At 42.2% G+C, this 19,104-nt stretch overlaps 1 protein-coding gene across 2 annotated transcripts in view; it reads left to right on the forward strand.

The window, feature by feature from the left end:
• The window catches only part of dhrs7cb (dehydrogenase/reductase (SDR family) member 7Cb), a 61,310-nt gene that overhangs the window by 12,027 nt on the left and 30,179 nt on the right, over window positions 1–19,104 (forward strand). The window contains exon 1 of one of the 2 annotated variants that reach the window (XM_072558249.1): window positions 16,163–16,384. The exons of the other annotated variant lie outside the window; for it this stretch is intronic. The gene's annotated coding sequence lies outside the window, so the exon portion shown is untranslated. Of the gene's footprint in view, window positions 1–16,162; window positions 16,385–19,104 lie in introns of those variants that run through there. 2 annotated transcript variants of the gene reach the window in all.

The following is a 19,104-nucleotide window of genomic DNA, read 5'->3' on the forward strand; positions in this document are numbered from 1 at the left end:
GGTTTGAAGTTCCCCACTGGTTGTGCGGTCTACTGTAACATCTAGGAATGGTAGTTTGGACAAACAGGCAGAAAACTAGCCACTAGGATACATGAACATCAACTAGCCACAAAAAGCCATGACCGACTATCACTAGTATCTTTACATGCAGATGAGGAAGGACACCACTTCAACTGGGACAACACCCATCCTAGGACAAGCCAAACAGAGACACACATGAGAATTCCTAGAAGCATCGCATTCCAACTGGAACTCTACCAACAAACACATTGACTTCGACCCCATTTACCACCCTCTGAGAAAAGAAACAGGAAATGACATAATCACAGGAAATGACACCACCAACCCAAGGAAACCTAAACACATAAATAGAAAGCGGGTCATAACACCAGTGCTTCACCTGAGGCTCGCAGGTGATATTACCTAGTATGGTGACAAAGTGTCTCTAAACGAAACTTCCAGCTCAGCAAGCAATCTTACATGCAGATTGTAAGGATTCTATGGACTTAGGCATCAAAAGTGTAGTTGGCAAAAATATTGATGGTAAAAATATAGATGGGAGAATAAGTTGTCAAAAGGAATCAAGGAGCCAAAACAAAGGCATAGTTGTTTAAGTGAGTGGGCAAAGATCTGGTAAATAAAGTATAATGTGGGAAAGTGTGAAATTGTCGATTTTGATAGAAAGGATAACAAAGGATATTACCTAAATAGTGATTGCAGTGGTCTGAGAAGCAGTGGGATTTGACAGCCTAGGGCATGACTCCTAAAAAGTTAATATATAGATACAATAAATAATTAGAAAAACTAATTGAATGTCATTCATACAGGGTTCTGGTGAGATTACATCTGGGGTAGTATGTACAGAATTGGTAATCTTATTTAAGGAAGAGTATAAATAAGATGGAAGCAGTTCAGGGAAAGTTCGCCTGAGAACTGCCTGGAATGAGTGAGTTCTCTTATGAGGAAAGGTTGGATAGTCTAGGCTTGTACCTCCTGGAATTTAGAATAAGAGGCAACTTAATTGAAAGAATAGGATCCTGAGTGATCTTGACAGATTGAGTTAGGAGAGGATGTTACCTCTTATGGAAGAACCTAGAACTAGAGTCATAGTTTGAAAGTCAACGGTCACTGTTTAAAACAGAGATAAGGTGTATTTTGTTTCTCTCAAAGTGTTGTTAATCTGTAGAACTATCTTTCTATAAAGACAATAGAAGCAGAATCTTGGGCTGAATATTACCGCAAATCGGCTAAGTTTGATTTCTGCCCTATTTTGCTGTAAGATTTCTTCTACTATCACCTCATTAATGTGCATCTGGCATCTTTCTCGTCTGATGCTCATCTGAAACTCTCACTCACCATAGGTAAAGGTAGTTGCCACAGCTGGGATTTCCCAAGATGCCCTGCACCAGTGTCATTTTTAAAAGGTCAAGTGCTAGAGGTCTGGGCGGTTGGAAACATTTGTCCTGAAAATGGCAGATAAAGGAACATTGATGGTCCACTTTGCGGATGAAGAATTAAAGATCCCGGTAGATGGGATGGTGAAGAACAGGGACATCCTAGATTGGCAGAGGAGGCTGCGATAGTAGACCCTGCCACCTTTGTCAAAGGTTGTGGCCTGGACCAGTATGGTGTCCACAGTCTGGTGAAATGTCCAGCAATGCAGAAAGAAGGTCAGTGATCTTTACCAGTCAGCCAAAGTACATTCTTGCATCTTCTCTCTAATATCTCAATCTCATTCCATCTGGTACTGCACTCACCTCTCTCCAAGGCTCATTCTCTACCACTCTTACCATTGTACGTAATATCTTGCATCCCTCACTTTCATCTCTCCTGAGCCCCGCATTGCTAACCCTACATACCCTCTGCACTGCCTACTCACTCACCTGGGTCACATCACCACTTTTCACTACCTTTTCACCACCAGCACTATTGGCTGTACAACCCAGTTTCATCTCACTCAGTCAATGTCTTTGTCATATTAGAAAGTGGGAGAAAGTGAGGACTGCAGATGCTGGAGATCAGAGCTGAAAAATGTGTTGCTGGAAAAGCACAGCAGGTCAGGCAGCATCCAAGGAGCAGGAGAATTGATGTTTCGGGCATAAGCCCTTCTTCAGGATTCCTGAAGAAGGGCTTATCCCTGAAACGTCGATTCTCTTGCTCCTTGGATGCTGCCTGACCTGCGCTTTTCCAGCAACACATTTTTCAGCTCATATTAGAAAGTGGCCCTATTATGGGCCAGGATGGATGGGAGGATGCATATAATTGTCTTCTCACCTCCTTCATGGAGAAGATCTTATCCATTGCCATGAGAACCAGGATCACTAATACACCGATGCAGAAACGTCCATGTCCTGGCAACCAAGCAAGAAGCATTGTTAACTGTCATACAATTCTCTCATCAATCACTGTGTATGTAATCCTGATTTTCCACAACTTTCGCCCCTTGGTCACAATGCTTTCATTCTTTGGTCTCCTGCAGGTAGAAGTGTGTCTCTGTGATAAGAAGGCAGTCCTTCTAGACCCTTTCTCCACCTCTGAAGAAGAGAGCACAAATACCTTAGACATTGCACTGGCAAGGCTGCCTCCTGCTACCTGTTCAGATACCAACACCTTGTGGATATGTTTTCTGGATTAGAGTTGGGATCACGACCACATCTCCCCAGCCGTTACAGGAAGAAACATCCCATGTGCTGGCACTTGGAGGACTGCTACAGATTAGGCACCTGCTCAACTCCAGGCAGGAGAGGACTCCATGTGACTTCATACAAGTGCAAAACAGCTGCAGAAGCAGCAGGCAATTTTGTCAGGGGCACTGGGCAATTTGACTTGACTGAAAGGTTGCAGGGCTGCAACAACACCTTTGGGATGCTGCTGCCTCAGGCACATGAGCATCTTACTGCCTCCATGGATAAGGTGGCAGCTGCCATGGAGAGTACCTGCTGCACACTTGCACACAGACCTGCACTCCACCGCTCTAGCTACTGGTCCTCAACACCAGCTGCGAGGCAAGAAGGGACTGGGGGAACCTTGAGTTCACTCCAGTTGCCCCCCCCCCCCCTCCTCACATGGAGAGAGAACGGTGCTTGGAGGTACCCAGCCAGAGGAGGAAGAACAACACACAGGCCCCTCAGAAGTCTCCTCTTGGGGAATGCTTGAGGTGGAAGCGCTGACCCCTCAGCTCTGCAGGACTTCAGGCTGAGGAGGGTGCATCCTCCCTGGATAGGTGAAACTCGGCATGTCTGGGTCTTCGAACCACTAATGCCTCTGGCGTGATCAGACCAAATTTACCAGGCGAACTGGGCTCCCACTGGAGGAAAGACCCCCACTATAGGACTGATCCCACCACCCCAGCTGTGGACCATGGGACTGCATCTAGATGTAGTGGGAAGGAAAGAAAGAAGACTTTCTGACCGAACACAGGTGACATGTCAATGTAGGTAAGTTTCACATTTACATATATGTCCACTTTTTAACCATCAGTTCTGTATGTGAATGTCTGTCCAGCCACAACTGCAACAATGCAAATATAAAGCCTATTTATCCACAATATCACACAATATTACATGCTACAAGGTCTGAAGTGAGCAGCTCCTGAGTAATGGGTAAACCACCGATGCTTGGTATTTTGGTAATTGGACTGCTTATCTCTTGGTCACAAAACATTGCCATCACATCATAGACACTAGTGAGATTGATTTGTTGTCTTGCTTAGGAGGCTTGGGGCAAACACTTTGGACAGTAGATTAAAGCCTAAGTTTCACATACCATGTTACTCTTGGAGGTGTGTTTGAGTTTTACTGTACAAGTGTCTGTCAGAAGAAGCCCAAGCTCACCCACTCTGGGTGTGGTGGCAACCATTTTCATCTACAATGTGTGCTTGTTAGTTACTGCATATTGGAATGAAATAGTTGTCAATGCTCAAGCAATGAGTACCAGGACCAAACTCTTAACTTGGTGAACCCCCAAATGTAAGCATTGTCTTCTTGATAACCCTCTCCATCAACCCCATAGGCTTTGAACTTTCTCACCCCACCCATCTACCTAAGTCTTAATCTGCCCATGTTACAGCTTCAGTCCAGGCATATCAAATAAATTTGTATGATCTAGTAGTCCAGTGTCCACCGCATTGAATCCAGGGTACTGCTATTGATGAACCAGCCCACTGCCATACCCCATTCCTTTCAAGGCTCCGTTTTTTAATCTTCTTATGTATCGAGTTACCTTCCTTGCTGTTGTAAAACCCTCTGCATCCTAGCATTTTGATTCCAATCTAACAGTTAAGTTCTCAACTCCTCTCTCACAGCATTGGTCCTTGATAACTCCTCCTTGACTTTCTGTGGCTGTACCCCAACTGTACTCATTGCTGCCCATGGAGTGTGCCCTTAGACATTGGTGCTGGTTGTCCAAGTTAAGAACCACAGGAAGATGATCCATTCAGTATGATCATGGGTTGATTAAACACTTCAATGCCTTTTGTTGACCTCCATTCCCATAATCTTTTATGTGACAGATATCAGGAATCTATCAATCTCAACCTTAAACATGCTCAAAGACTGAGGTTCAGCAGGCCTCTATAGTAGAGAATTCCAAAAGTTCACAACCTCCTGAGGAGAAGAAAGAATGTTCCCCTCACCTTGGACCTAAGTGACATACCCCTTATTTTTAATTGAGCTCCTCTCCAATGAAGGGAAGCAACTTGCCTGCATCTACCCTGTCTATGCCCTTAAATATTTTGTGTGTTCCATTAAGATCACCACTCATTCTTCAAAGTGATACAGGCCCAATTTCCCTCCATAGGACAGTGCTACCATCCTGGGGACAAGTTGGTGAACATTCATTGCACTCTGTCTATGGCAATAATAGCTTTCCTGAGATAAGGAGACCGAAATCGAGTAGAGTAGCTTTTTATTTGTCATTTCTACGATATACAACTGATACAGTAAAAACGAGTCAGCGTTCCCCCAGGACCCAGGGTGCTACGTGGACAGCACAAACTACACGGCATAAAGTGCATAAGAAGTGCAAAACACACAAATTACAGTGTAATAGAAGAATGATAATTAATAGTTTTCTAGCAGCAATTCGAAGTCGTGCAAAGAATTTCAGATGGGAAAGAGTCCGATCATACTGTGTTAAGGAGCCTGATGGCTTGGGGGATGAAACTGTTGCACTGATGAAACTGGCCATGAGAGACCGAGCACAATACTCCAAGGTGCTGTCCGGATGAAGGAGCAAGTGGCAAGCTGGAATAGCTAGATATCCATTCTGAGTTTCCTGTCAATTCTCCTTGTCTAATTTCTATCTGGTCAAAGGAGAATGGGAGAGTACATGCTAATGAGGTGAAATGAAGCAATAATGAGGATGATAATCAACAATAAATTGTCTGTCAATAGTCCTCTCGCCACTCATGAGTATGAATCTCATTTTCACATCCAGGACTTGGTTGAAAAATGTGACATATTTGTTTCGATGTTGAGAGAGGCTTTGTGGGACCTCTCACCTGATTTTCCTAAATTTCTTGCTAAAACCCACGTAGTTCAAGATCTGGGAAGATTTTATCCTCCAAATATGTTTAATTAGAGGTAGCTAGATTGTTGTTCAGGGTTTATGAGGGTTTCTCGGGAGTGTCAGTGGTTTTGAAGTTATAATCAGATTAGCCATGATCTCAATGGATGGTTGAGCAGCGCTGAGTGACAGGATGGCCTTTCATATCTTTCTGTCTTTACTGCTCTTTAAAATGGTTTCATTAGACAAAATAAATAATTGTCTCTGTGTATAGAAGGACAGGAGGAACTGGGCTTATAAACAGCAAGTCCTGGCATGATCCATGATTATTTTGAGTTCCACAGTTAGGTGTCAGTAGCTGTGGCCTTCCACCTTGTTGAGTCACTCTATTGGACAGTGTAAACCAGGATAAAATTGAAACTCAGGCTTTGCAGTGTGTCCAGGGCCTTTGATGGAAAATGTATGTATCAGCACCTCAAACCCTGCATATATTATCGTATTGATGAGTTAAACGTTTTCCTGATAGATATTCAGCTCACCTCTCCCCTTAGGATTTCCTGATGGCTGTTTCAGGTGAGATTCTCTATTTTGCATGGACTGTCAACTCTACGATTTGAGACATTGTCTTCAGACGGAAGCCCTGCTTTGCTGTACAGTTGCTCTTTAAATCCTTTGGAGGGGTTTCCTTCTTCAGTTGACCAAATCTCAGCTCTTGTATTACTTTCCTTTATTGTGAAACAAACAGAAGCTGTGTATAGGCTGTGGCACATAAAACAGTCAATAAAACACATGGGAATCTTTCTGATTGACAAGCAAGTGGACAGATTAAAAAAAAAACTTGCAGGACAAAACTGCAGAAAGTTGGTTCAAGCACTAAAAAAAGAGTGTTGTTTCTGACATTCCAGAGCTACAGAATTATAGGGAGATGTTTGTGTAGTGGTAATATCACCGGACTAGTAATCAAGCCCCCAAGTTAATATTATAGGGCCATCTGTTCAAATCCCACCACAGCAGATGGTGAAATTTGAACTTAATAGAAAGGGTAAAAAAACTGGCCGAACAGTAATCATGTAACTGCTGTCAACTGTCATAAAACATCCCATCTAGTTCATTTAGAGAAGGAATTCTGCCACAGAGTGGCCTACATATGAGTCCAGATCCACAGCAATGTGATTGACACTTAGGGCTAAGGAATAAATGCTTGCTTGGCCAACAGCAACCCCATTACCAGAACAATAAAGAAGCCAAAAAAATGACTCAGCTGCAACTCAGGTACTTGAATGAGAGACTAAATATTATAGATAACTGTGTTTCTTTTCAGTGGCAAGGTTTAGTCAGGATGACCTCTACATTAACATTCTCATGCACACTGACAGGATTAGTGCCTGGGTCTCAGCTATTTATAATTCGTATTAATGGCTTAGGTAAAGAGACTGAATGTAATATATCCAAATTTCCTGAAGATTCAAAGTAAGGTGGGAAAGTAGAGCAGAAGCTCAGTGCAAGCTAGAAGAACAGCACCTCATTTTCCACTTGAGAATTCTGCAGCCTTCTGGATTTAATATTGAGTTTTAGGGCTAATGGTCCCTATTAGCAGCTATTTATTTCCCCAGACTGAGTGGATAACAATCTGGCTTGCAGAGTTTATAGCAGAATTTATAGCGAAAGATTACCGTGTCATGCAGTTGAAATGATATATTGAACAAACCTAGATTGTTTTAAAGTCCTTCATCCTTTAGAATGGTTTGCAGGTTTCAGTTCATTAATACGTAAATCCCTGAAGTTCTTTTAAGTCTCATTCTCAAGATAACTTAAGGTTTTATAAAAAAAGGTCATAGATTTAGATTACTTACAGTGTGGAAACAGGCTCTTCGGCCCAACAAGTCCATACCGACCCTCTGAAGAGCAACCCACCCAGACCCATTCCCCTACATTTACCCCTTCACCTAGCACTACGGGCAATTTAGCATGGCCAATTCACCTAACCTGCACATTTTTGGACTGTGGGAGGAAACCGGAGCACCCGGAGGAAACCCACGCAGACACGGGGAGAAAGTGCAAACTCCACACAGACAGTTGCCTGAGGCAGGAATTGAACACGGGTCTCTGGTGCTGTGAGGGCAGCAGTGCTAACCACTGTGCCATCCACCACGTGACATTTCAACTTGGACAATGCATTAAAGGTGTGAGGTTAGAGTCTGTCTGTATCCCAACCTTGAGTCAGACTGGTTCTATTTCCAAAGTGGAATTAATAAAGTATTACATGGATTGACTGCCTGCAGGTTCTGCATTTTTTGAGCGAAATAGAATGTAACTGCAAATATAATTCTGCAAATACAAATTCACCCCATACACATATATGTGTGCACGCGTGTAGAAGGGACAAAATGAGTGTGTGCGTGAGTGTACGTGAGAGAGTGTGTGTGAGTATAAGCCTGTGAGAGGATGCATGCGTGGGTGAATGTAGGGGGTTTATGTGAGTGTGTATGAGAGAGAGCATGTGCATGAGAGAGGGAATGTGAGTATGTTAGAACATGCGTGTATGTGTATGTGTGAGTGTATAGTGTAGTGGAGCAACATGAATCCAAGGTCCTGGTTGAGGCCATCCTCATGGATACCGAACCTGGCTATCAGCCTCTGCTCGGCCACTTTATGTTGTTGCCTGTCCCAAAGTCTGCCTTGGAGTCACCCAAAGATCTGAGGCCGAATGTCCCTGACCACTGAAGTGTTCCCCGACTGGGAGGGAACACCCATGTCTGGTGATTGTTGTGCGGTGTCCATTCATCCTTTGTCATAGTCTCTGCTTGGTCTCGCCAACGTACCATGCCTTGGGGCATCCTTGCTTGCAGCGTACGAGATAAACCCATTCTAGGTTTGCTCTAAATTCTGTATCTTTTAGTCCCGCAACACAACCACCTGATGAAAGAGCAGCGGTCTGAAAACTAGTGCTTCCAAATAAACCTGTTGGACAATAGTGGTGTTGTGTGATTTTTAAATGGGTGGTGTGTAATAGCAGATTATGTGATAACTAGGCTTTGTGTTTGGGGGTTGGGTTAAGGACATGGGAAAGCTCAAGGCCTAAAGTTATTGATCTTGATATTGAGTCCAGAAGGCTGCAGGGTCCCCAGGTGGAAAATGAGGTGCAGTTCTTCCAGCTTGAGCTTCATTTCACTAGAACACTGCAGCCAGCCTGAGACAGAAATGTTAACCAGGGAACAGGGTGGTGTGTTGAAGTGGCAGGCAACTGGAAGTTCAAGGTCTTTTCTAGCAAACGGAATGCAAGTGTTCTGCAAAGTGGTCACCTTGTCTATGCTTCATTTGCCCAATGCAGAGGACACCACATTGTGGGCAACGAATGCAGTAGGCTAGCTTGTGTAAAGTGCAGGAAAATCACTGCTTCACCTGGAAGGTATGTTTGGGCCCTTGAATACTGAGGAGGGAGGAAGTAAATGGACAGGTGTTACACCTTCTGTGGTTGCAGCGGAAGGTGGCATGAGGCTGTGTGGAAGGTGTTGGTTGTGAAAGAAAATTGAATCAGGGTGTCCTAAGGGAAGGCTGACAAGGGAAGAGAGGGGAAATGCATCAGGTGGTGGTGTAAATGGTGGCTAATGATCCTTTGGGTGTGGATGCTGGTGGAATGGTAGGTGAGGACAAGGGGAACCTTATCACTGTTTTCGGAAAGAAGAGGGCTGAAGTGCGGGTGATGGGTCGGACCTGGCTGAGGGCCCTGTCAACAACAGTGTTAGGGAATCAAAGGTCTGGTGCTGGAAAAGCACAGCAGGTCAAGCAGCATCCCAGGAGCTGGAGAATCAACATTGGGAATCCTCAGTTAAGGAAGAAGGTGGACATTTTGGAAGCTCCCTTGTTGAAGTTGGCATTATCAGAACAAATGCACTAGAGACAGAAGAACTTGAAAAACAGAATAGTCTTTACAGGAAGCAGGGTGTAAGGATGTGTAGTATAGGTAACTGGGAGTTGGTGGGTCTATATTGGACATTGGTGGCCAGTCTATCCCCAGAAATGGAAATAGAGATGTCGAGGAAGGGAGGAGTCAAAGATTGACCAGGTGAGAGTGAGAGTGGGGTGGAAATTGGGAGTGAATTCAATAAACTTTTCTCATTGTGGATGAGAGAGGGAAGCAGCACTGATGATAACATCGATAGACCGCAAAAAGAGTTGTGGATGGGAGCTGGAATAGCACTGGAACAAGGAATGTTCCATGTACCCCACAAAGAGATGGGCATACCTGGTACCATGCAGATACCCATGGCCACCCCTCTGACCTGAAGAAAATGAGAAGAGTTAAAAGAGAAGTTGTTGAGGGTGGGGATGAGCTCAGCCAAGCAGAGGATCGGTTTTGGATGGGATCGGTTCAGGCCTTTGTTCCAGGAAGAAGCAGAAAGCCCAAGACCATACTGGTGGGGGATGGATATGTAAAGGGATTGCATGTCTGTGGTAGAAAGCAGCTGGAGCCCACAAACGGGAAATTCTAAAACTGGTGTAAAGCATATGAGGAATTGTGGAAGTAAATGGGAAGGGATTGGATCAGGAGAGAAAAGACTGAGTCAAAGTAGGAAGAAATGTGTTCTGTGGGGCAGGAACAGACAAAAACAATGGGTCTGTCTGGGGAGTTCTGTTAGTGACTTTTGGGAAGGAGCTAGAAGCAAGCTGTGCAGGGCTGGAGGACTATCAGCTTGGAGGCTGTTGGGGAGGGAGATCACTAGATGAAATGAGGTTGGTTGTAGTTGACACAATGGCTTGATATTCCATCGTAAGGTCATGGTCCAAAGGAGATAGAAGGAGGTATCTGAGAGCTGGCTGTAAGCTTGTGCAATGTAGAGGTCAGTCCGCCTGACTACAGCAGCACCTCCTTTATCAGTACAGGCTTAATAACACAGGGTTGGATCTGAGAGCACAGAGTGCAGTCAGTTCCTGGGAGGATAGGTTGGAACAGGTAAGGGGGGGGGGGGTGCGGGGGGGCAGACGAATTAAGGCGACCAATGTCACATCGACTGTTCTGATTGAATGGGTCAAGTGCAGGTACAAGGTGAAAATGGAGGGGACCAGGTGGAGGAGACATGTGGGATCTGGGCAAAAAGGGGTCTGTGAGATGGTGAGAGGACTCTTGTCCAAAGAAATAGCACAGTGGCAAAGGTGTTAGAAGAGTTCAATGTTATGTCATACCTGAAATTCATTAAGGTGGGGTGCAGAGGGATAAAACTGAGACCTTTGCTGAGTACAGAATGTTCAGCATTGGAGAGCAGAAGGTCAGGAGGGATAGTGAGTAGACGACAAGAGGTGGGGTTGGGGGAGGGGACGGAGTCAGAGTGAAGAGGAGGGGAAGAAGGTTCCGGAGGGCCAAGGGAACCTCTAAGTTATTGCATCTTATGCACCTTGATGCCTACAAGGAAAAGAAAAAGTTTCTTGTTAGTTCAATTCTTTGAAGTTTTGAAGAATCAGGTAATGTTTAAAATTCTTGAAGGACTTGACAGAGTGGATGGTGAGAGGTTTGTTTTCTTTGACTGGGGTGACAGTTGCAAAATTAGGCTGAGTGCGTGAGTAAAATAAAGGCTGGTGGATGTTATGTGGGAAAGCGTGAAATTGGCAGGAAGAATGAAAAAAATCTGTTTGAATGGTGGGAGGAATAGAGAGAGGTCGGGGAATTGTGAAGTTCAGAGAATCTGGGCGTGTTGGTACATTAATAATGACAGGTTAGTAAGCAGATACAGCAAGTATGGAATGTTAACATTTATTTCAAGGGGAATTTAATGTGAGAGTCGGGAAGTTATAATTTAACTATACGTGGTCATAGTGAGATTGCATCAGAAGTACAGTAGCGCCTCGACTTACAAACTCAATCCGGGACCTGGTTCACGAACCAAAAAGTTCACGAACTGAATCAATTTTTCCCATTGTTCGGATAGCGTAAGAATGCTTGGACGTAGCAACGAACGCTGTTCACAGCGCACGCGCCAAAGACGAACTGAATGAGATCATGTTGGGCCCGAGAGCTTTTGCGTTCAACAAGTGCATAGCAAAGCAGAACAATGAAACCACGTGGTCGCACATAGGCTTTTTGCGTTTGTACCTTCATACCTTGAATTTTGTACGTACGTTGAAGCAAAATTTTACGTACAATCCTGTTCGTAAACCGATTTGTTCATGAACGGGGTCGTTCGTATGTCGAGGTGCTACTGTATTATGTATTTGTGTTAGTCTCTTCATTTCAAAATGAGTTTCAAAGCACTCTCAATGTTTGTTTGAAAATGATATAATTGTTTTAGAAGCAATTCAGAAAAGGTTTACTCGACTTATTCCTGAGATGAAGAGATTACTCTGAAGAAAGGTTGGACAGGTTGGCCTGTATTTATGGGAGTTTAGTAGAATGAGTAGAGATCATGTTTTAACATATAAGTTTTTGAATGCACTTGATAAAGTGGAAAGCAGGACAATATTGCCTCTAGGAAGAAATATTAGAACTAGGGAACATGGTTTAAAATAAGAAGTCTCCCTTTTTAAGTGGAGTTAGTTAAAAATCACACAAATTAGGTTATAATCCAACAGGTTTATTTGAAAGTACAAACTTTCACAGTGCTGCTCCTTAATCAGGTAGCTAGTAGGGCAGGATCATAGGACACAGAATTTATGATAAAAGATCCAAAATGTCATACAACTGATGCAATGTACTGAGCAAACCTAGATTGCTATTAACTCTTTAATCACTTAGGATGGGGTTGCAGGTTTCGATTGATTAATATATAAATCATAGGATTTCTTTCAAGTCACTGAAGGTTTTACAAAAAAAAAGTGACATCTCAGACAATGCATTAAAGGTATGAGGATGGAGTCTGTCTGTATCCCAAACTTGAGTCAGACTCATTCTGTTTCCAAAGTAGGAATTAAATAATACCACATTGACTGACTGCCAACAGATTGTTTGCTTTTTGAACAAAATAGAATGTATTTGTAAATACAAATCTGCAAATGCAAATTTACCCCATAGACATGTGTGTATGTGTGTGTGTGTGAGAGAGAGAGAGGGAGTGAGTGTGTGTGTGTGTGCGTGTGCTTGATAGAGTGTGCGCGTGAGGTGTGATGTAGTATATGCCTGTGAGAGAGTTTGCGCATGAGTCTGAGTGTGGATATGGGTGTGTGTGTGTGTGTGAGAGAGAGATAAAGTATGTGTATGAGAGAGGGTCTGTGTGAGTATGATTGTGTGTGTTTTCTCTCTCTCACACACACACACACACCCCTTTCACAGGCACATACTCAGTTACACTTGCGCACACACTATAAAGCATGCACATGCGCACATTCCCAGTCTCCCCCCCCCCCCCCCCCCCCCACACACACACACACACACACACACATGTATAAGTCTATGGGGTGAATTTGTATTTGCAGATACATTTTATTTTGTTCACAAAGCACACAATTTGTAGGCAGTCAGCCAGTGTGACATTTTATATATTCCTACTTTGGAAATAGAACCGGTCTGCCTCAAGGTTGGGATACAGACAGACCCTAACCTCAAACCTTTAATGCATTGTCTAAGCTGAGATGTCACTTTGTTTTTTATGCTGATAAAACCTTAAGTTATCTCGGAATGTGATACTTCCTTGAAATTTGTGCCACAGGTAGACAGGTTGGTTAAGAAGATATTTAGCATTCTTGCCTTCATTGTTATGACCTTTGGGTACAGGAGTTGGGATGTCATGTTGAGGTTGTACAGGATGTTGCTGAAGCCTCTTCTGAACTAATGTATGCAGTTCTGGTTGCCCTATTATAGGAAGGATATTAAACTGCAGAGGATTCAGAAAGTATTAACCAGGATGTTGCAGGGAATGGAGGATTTGCAATATAAAAATAGATTGGAAAGGCTGGGACTTCTTTCACTAGATCATAGGTAGTTGAGGGGTGACTTTACAGAGCTTTTTAAAATCATGAGGGCATAGGTAAGGTGGATGACTAGGGTCTTTTCCCTAGAATGGGGGAATTCAATACTAGGAATCATATATTTAAGGTGAGAGGCGAAAGATTTGAAAAGGATATGAGGAGCAACGTTTTTTAGACAGCATGTGGAATGAACTGCTAGAGAAAGGGGTGGATGTAGGTATAGTTACAACATTTAAAATACATTTGGATGAGTTCATGAATATGTAAGATTTGGTGGGATATGAGCCATGTGCAGACAGGTGGGACTAGTTTACTTTGGGATCACAGTCAGTGTGAACTGGTTGGAAGGGTCTGTTTCCATGCTGTATGACTCTTACCCCTGGGCCAGACAGGAAAGTAAGGTTGAGCATGATCAGCTATGATCTTATTGAATGGCGGAGCACGCCAGGTAGACTGAATGGCTTAGTCCTGATGCTGAGTCCTATGGTCCTGTGGTCACCATGTCAGGATAAACCACCACCTGTTTAATATTGAGATGGAGAGAAATTTATTCATTAAGAGTGTTCTTTATCTTTGGAATTCTCTGACCAAAAGAGACCATAAGGAAATAAAGTGATATAGAAATATGATGGAAGGTGAGATTGGTTTTAAAAGTTCAACAATGTTATTCATATATTAGCCAGCAGGTTTGATGGCCAGATGACCAGCTCCTAGTCCTATTGCTTATCTTCATTGGTGAGAGCAGGAAAAGGCCAGATATTTGTTTGACCTCCAGAGACAGTTGTGAGTCATTAGAATGCATTGCCTCCTGGCATATTGGTGTGACATTCTGCTTTATCTTTAAGAAGGAGCTAAACTGGTTCTTTGAGATCACTTCATTCAGGTGGTTGTTTCACAATTACTGTCTGTACCTTTGGTAGTATAGAACCCGGGTTTAAGTTTAAAAGAGAAATTTTGATTAGGTTAGATTCCTTACAGTATGAAAACAGGTTCTTCAGCCCAACATGTCCATACTGACCCTCTGAAAAATAACTCACCCAGACCCATTCCCCTACCCTATATTTGTCCCTGACTAATGTACCTAACACTATGGGCAATTTAGCACGGCCACTTCACCTGATCAGCACATTTTTGGATTGTGGGAGGAAACCAGATCACCGGAGGAAACCCATGCAGACACAGGGAGAATGTGCAAACTCCACACACAGTCACCTGACGCGGGAATTGAACCCAGGTTCCTTTTTGATGAAGCTTTTCGCCTTGCACTCTTTTGGACATTTGTAAGAAATACTGACTGTTATAGACCAGATCAGACCCCTCAAAATATTTTCAGAAGGTAGCCTAGACGCAAACATTTTCTTATTTTAAAGGCAAATGTAAAGTGTCTGTTCTAGATGCAATGCGACGAGTCAAACTACTTGAAGCTAAGCAAAACACAATTTATTTAAACACTGCAGTTAAATTACAACCAAAGAAAGAGGCATTTAGAATAACTTAACTCTTTTGGAAAGCTTAACCAAATAATAGGCACAAATATTACTAATTAACTGTTCCAGAGTAGTAATATCCCATAAACACGTCCCTCAGTAAAAAAAAAGAAAATCAGACACAGCTTCTCACATGCAGTTCTCTAATCTAGGAGGGAAAAAAACATCAAGAAAAAATTCTGAGAGAGTAGCAGCCAGGAGACATTCACTGAAGCTTCCAACTCTGTTAAGACCTCAAACAGCTTCTGATGTTACTGAAAAACCAAAACCCAGATATCCTAATCTGTGAGAGCTGGCCACACCCATTCAGGCTGCATTATAAAAGAGCCAAGGTGGTTACTCTGTTGGTTCTCAGTAGCCAGTTTGGCGCCTCTCATTCAATCTTTCTTCAAAGGAACCAGGACAAAATAACTTCTTAAAGCTGCAGCATCATTACACAACATAAAGGGAATAAATTCTGCATAATGCATGAGACATGTGTGCTGATTAATTGATTAGTCAGAGTCTGCTTGCCTAGAAGACCATAGGCAACACACAGGTCTCCTTTTTCAGCTCCTTGTGTACTGATAAGCTCGCCTGAGGCTGATTTAATACTGGGGTAGCAGTTTGAGGCCCTTAAATGGACATTAATTGCGTACTTAGGGGCACCAGTTGTTTCCACTGTAGAAATATTGTATAGATCTTCTCATCATGGACTCAATTCCGATTCACCATCTTCCAGCCTGATTAAGTGCCCACCCTTCTTCCGACCTCACTGCAGGAAAGAACATAGAATACTCACTAATTCTTAGTGATTTGCTGCATTCTGAAATGTACTGATTGAAAGGGCAGTGGAAGTAGAGTCAATGGTAACATTAAAAAGAGAACTAGACAGGTATGAGAAGAGAAAAAAAATGTCAAGGTTTTAGAAGAGTGTGGTTGTGTGATTAATCCCCAAGAGCTGATGCAGGTACAATGAGAGGAATTATCTTGTTCTGTGCTTTATCATCCTATAATTCTATAATTCCTTGTCACGGGAATGTCTACAGTTCAATTGCTGAGAATTGGGTCATTGCAGGCATTTTATTGATACTTTAACTTTGAGACTGTCCAAAGGGGTGTCAACCTGAACAGTAAATAGCTGTGGGGTCAAAACACATGTGCGCTGAGATACTGTACAAAGGCTGACATGCTTATAAGTTACATGTAGCTGTTTCTGGCTCATATATTATTAGAATGACATTAGATGGGTCACATGACATTCAGAGAGGGAGCAACCAAGGCTGGTATTTGGGAGAGGGTTCAACTTACTCTAGTGAAATTACTGGCTCAGCTTTTAGCTATTAAAACACTTTCAGAGAACTCCTCTGGTGCACAGCTCACCAAGAGGTGAGAAGTGTGAAACTTTAAATGTCGTCAGACAACGGTTTCTAACATCCATTTGGAAATATCAGCTTATTCTGGAACAATATACAAGGCCCTATTATCAACTTTTTATACTGTGATCAGCTTTAACTGTAAGTTAAATTTTAAATTCAAGGTAGATTTAAACCAAGACTTTGTACATTGAGTCTTTATTATGATCATACATAAATTAGTTTCAATTTAAGAGTCAGACTATTAGAATCTGTTTTACTACTTTCTAAAACAAAACCCCTTTGTCTACAGTTTGAGAAACATTGTCAACTATTTTATAGAGATCAGAGGGATTAATTATTTAAAATTTATGTAGCAACCTTATATTGCAACGAACCTGTTTTTATCAGTGAGGCAGAACAGAAGGAAGGAATTGTATTTAACAAAATTGTAAATCCATGGCATTTATGTAGCTCTTTTCTCAACCTCAAGATGTTCAAAAGCATTTTCATTGAATTAAGTGTGTTTGAAATGTTGCATTGTAGGCAAAAGAGGCAGTTTAGTTGTGAGCAAGTGTCTGCAATGAGATGAACAACCAGATAAATTTATTTTAATTGTATTAATTTAGGGGTCAGTGTTAGCTGGAAAGTTGGGAGATCCTTCTGCTCTTCTTTGAATAGTGTGAAGGGATTTGTGGCATTGATAGAGTAGCTGAGGTTGCCTCATCCTCATTTTGAAATTTCAGTTTAATTCATTTGATATTGTTCTTGTCTTGAAAACACTCAGTTTTGGGTTCAAATCTCACTCAGAAGTTCAGTTGTCTATTTTGAACCTCTTTTGAAGGAATAAATCAGAAAAGACGGCATTTTCTGGAGAAACTCAGCAGGTCTGGCAACATCTGTGCAGAGAAAGCAGAGTTCTGAAGAAGAGTCACTGTATCCAAAATGTTAATTCTGCTTTCTGTCCTCAGATGCTGCCAGGCCTGTTCAGTTTCTCCAGTAACTTCTATTTTTATTTTAAATCTTGAGCGGTTGCAGTTCTTTGTTTTATTTTAATGAGTTCTATTAGTTGGATGTTCTGTCCTTTGGACCTGAAACTACGATTCCATTTTGTTAAAATTCTTAATCCTGCACAATTATTGAAGGAAAAGCAAAGGAGTATTATGGTATTAATATTAATATTCCACTCCCAACCAACATAAATGAAATAGATTAATTAAAAATTTTGCTTGTGATTCTTGATGTATGTGAACTGACTGGCTGTATATGTGCCTACATGCAATGGTTACTGCTCAGGCTCTTGGCATTTGGATGATGCGCTCTTTAAATACACATCCTTATTCCTTTTTAATTGAAAACAGTTCATCATACAAAAAAAATCTCCTTATTGATGTGATAGAACATAACTCTACAATCTGTGCAAGTATTTAGTTCTCAATTAACCTTCATTGAAGCAATATTGTTTTGACTAAAGTGTGGGACTGGTGCCACAGGTGTAATCTTTCTGAACAAGCTTTTACAGTTGTATGCCAATGCAAAATGCTTGTGTTAAAATTTCTCTTGTTGATGCAAACAGATTAATTTTACATGTCTTTATTAATACTGGCTTTGAAATGATTCCCTGCCTATCTGAGGCAAATTTATTGGTAATCACATTCCCCCCCCCAAAAAAAAAATCGGATCTAAGACCCTAGAGAATTGTTAACAGTTTTTCTTTGAGGAATAAAGTGCAATATGTGTTTGGTTCTGTTGGTAGCACTCCAGAGCTGAATGTCTGCCCCATTATGGGAGGGTACTAAGGCAGGTACATGCAAAAAGTTATGTTGTTTTGCTGGCACCTTCATGCTTCTGGGTCTTTCTCCTAAAGGTGAGATTTGTTGCTAAAGGGCTCCTCACCCACAAACAGTGAGTAGTCATTGAATTTTCCAGTCAGCTTGTGAGCCCTCAGAGGCACCAGGGATTATATCCTCTTCCTGTAGGTGACCAGTGGAAGACAGGAGATTGAGTGATGGAAGATTTTCTTTGAGCCCAACAGCCCTAAGAGCTATATCTGTCTCTTTGAAAACATTAAATATTTTGCCCTCAACTGCTTTTCTATGGCAGAGAATTCCACAGGCTCACCACTGTCTGGGTAAAGAAATTTCTGCTCCCCAGTGTCCTAATTTGTTTAGCCTTGTTCTTAGACCATGAGCCCTGGTTGTGAACTTTCCAGTCATCAGGAATATCCTTCCTGTGTTTATCATGTCTAGCCCTGTTAGAGTTTTATAGGTTTCTATGAGACTCCCCCCTCATTATTCTCAATTCTAGTGTATGTAATCCGAACTGATCCAGACTGTCTTACATATGTTAGTGCTGCCATCTCAGGTGTCAGTCTGATAAACCTCCTTTCATAGCCAGAATATCCTTTCTCAAAAGAGGAGACCAAAATTTCACACAGTAGTCAGTGTGATCTCAACAATATCCTGTACCATTGCAACAAGGCATCCCTTGATCCTGTAAGTGAATAAGAAATAGGAACAGGAATAGACCAAGCAAGCCTACTTGTCATTCAATAGGATCTTGAATGACTGATCTGATGACACTTCTAATGTCCATTTTCCTGCCCTTACCCCATAACCCTTGATTCCCTTACTGATCAAGAACCTACCTATCTCAGCCTTAAATATATGCAAGGTCTGTACCCCACAGCTGTCTGTGGCAAGAGGTTCTGGGAGAAGAAATTCCTCCTCATTTCCATCTTAAATTGGTACCCTTTAATTCTGAGACTATGCCTTCTGGTCCTAGACTCTCCCATGAGGGGGAACATCCCTCTCAGCATTTACCCTGTGGGTAAAGTCCCAAGATGTTTAACCTTTGCTCATAAGAAAATTCCCTTCATATCA

The sequence above is a fragment of the Chiloscyllium punctatum genome, chromosome 39, assembly GCF_047496795.1.
Source record: "Chiloscyllium punctatum isolate Juve2018m chromosome 39, sChiPun1.3, whole genome shotgun sequence".
Classification (NCBI taxonomy): Eukaryota; Metazoa; Chordata; class Chondrichthyes; order Orectolobiformes; family Hemiscylliidae; genus Chiloscyllium; species Chiloscyllium punctatum.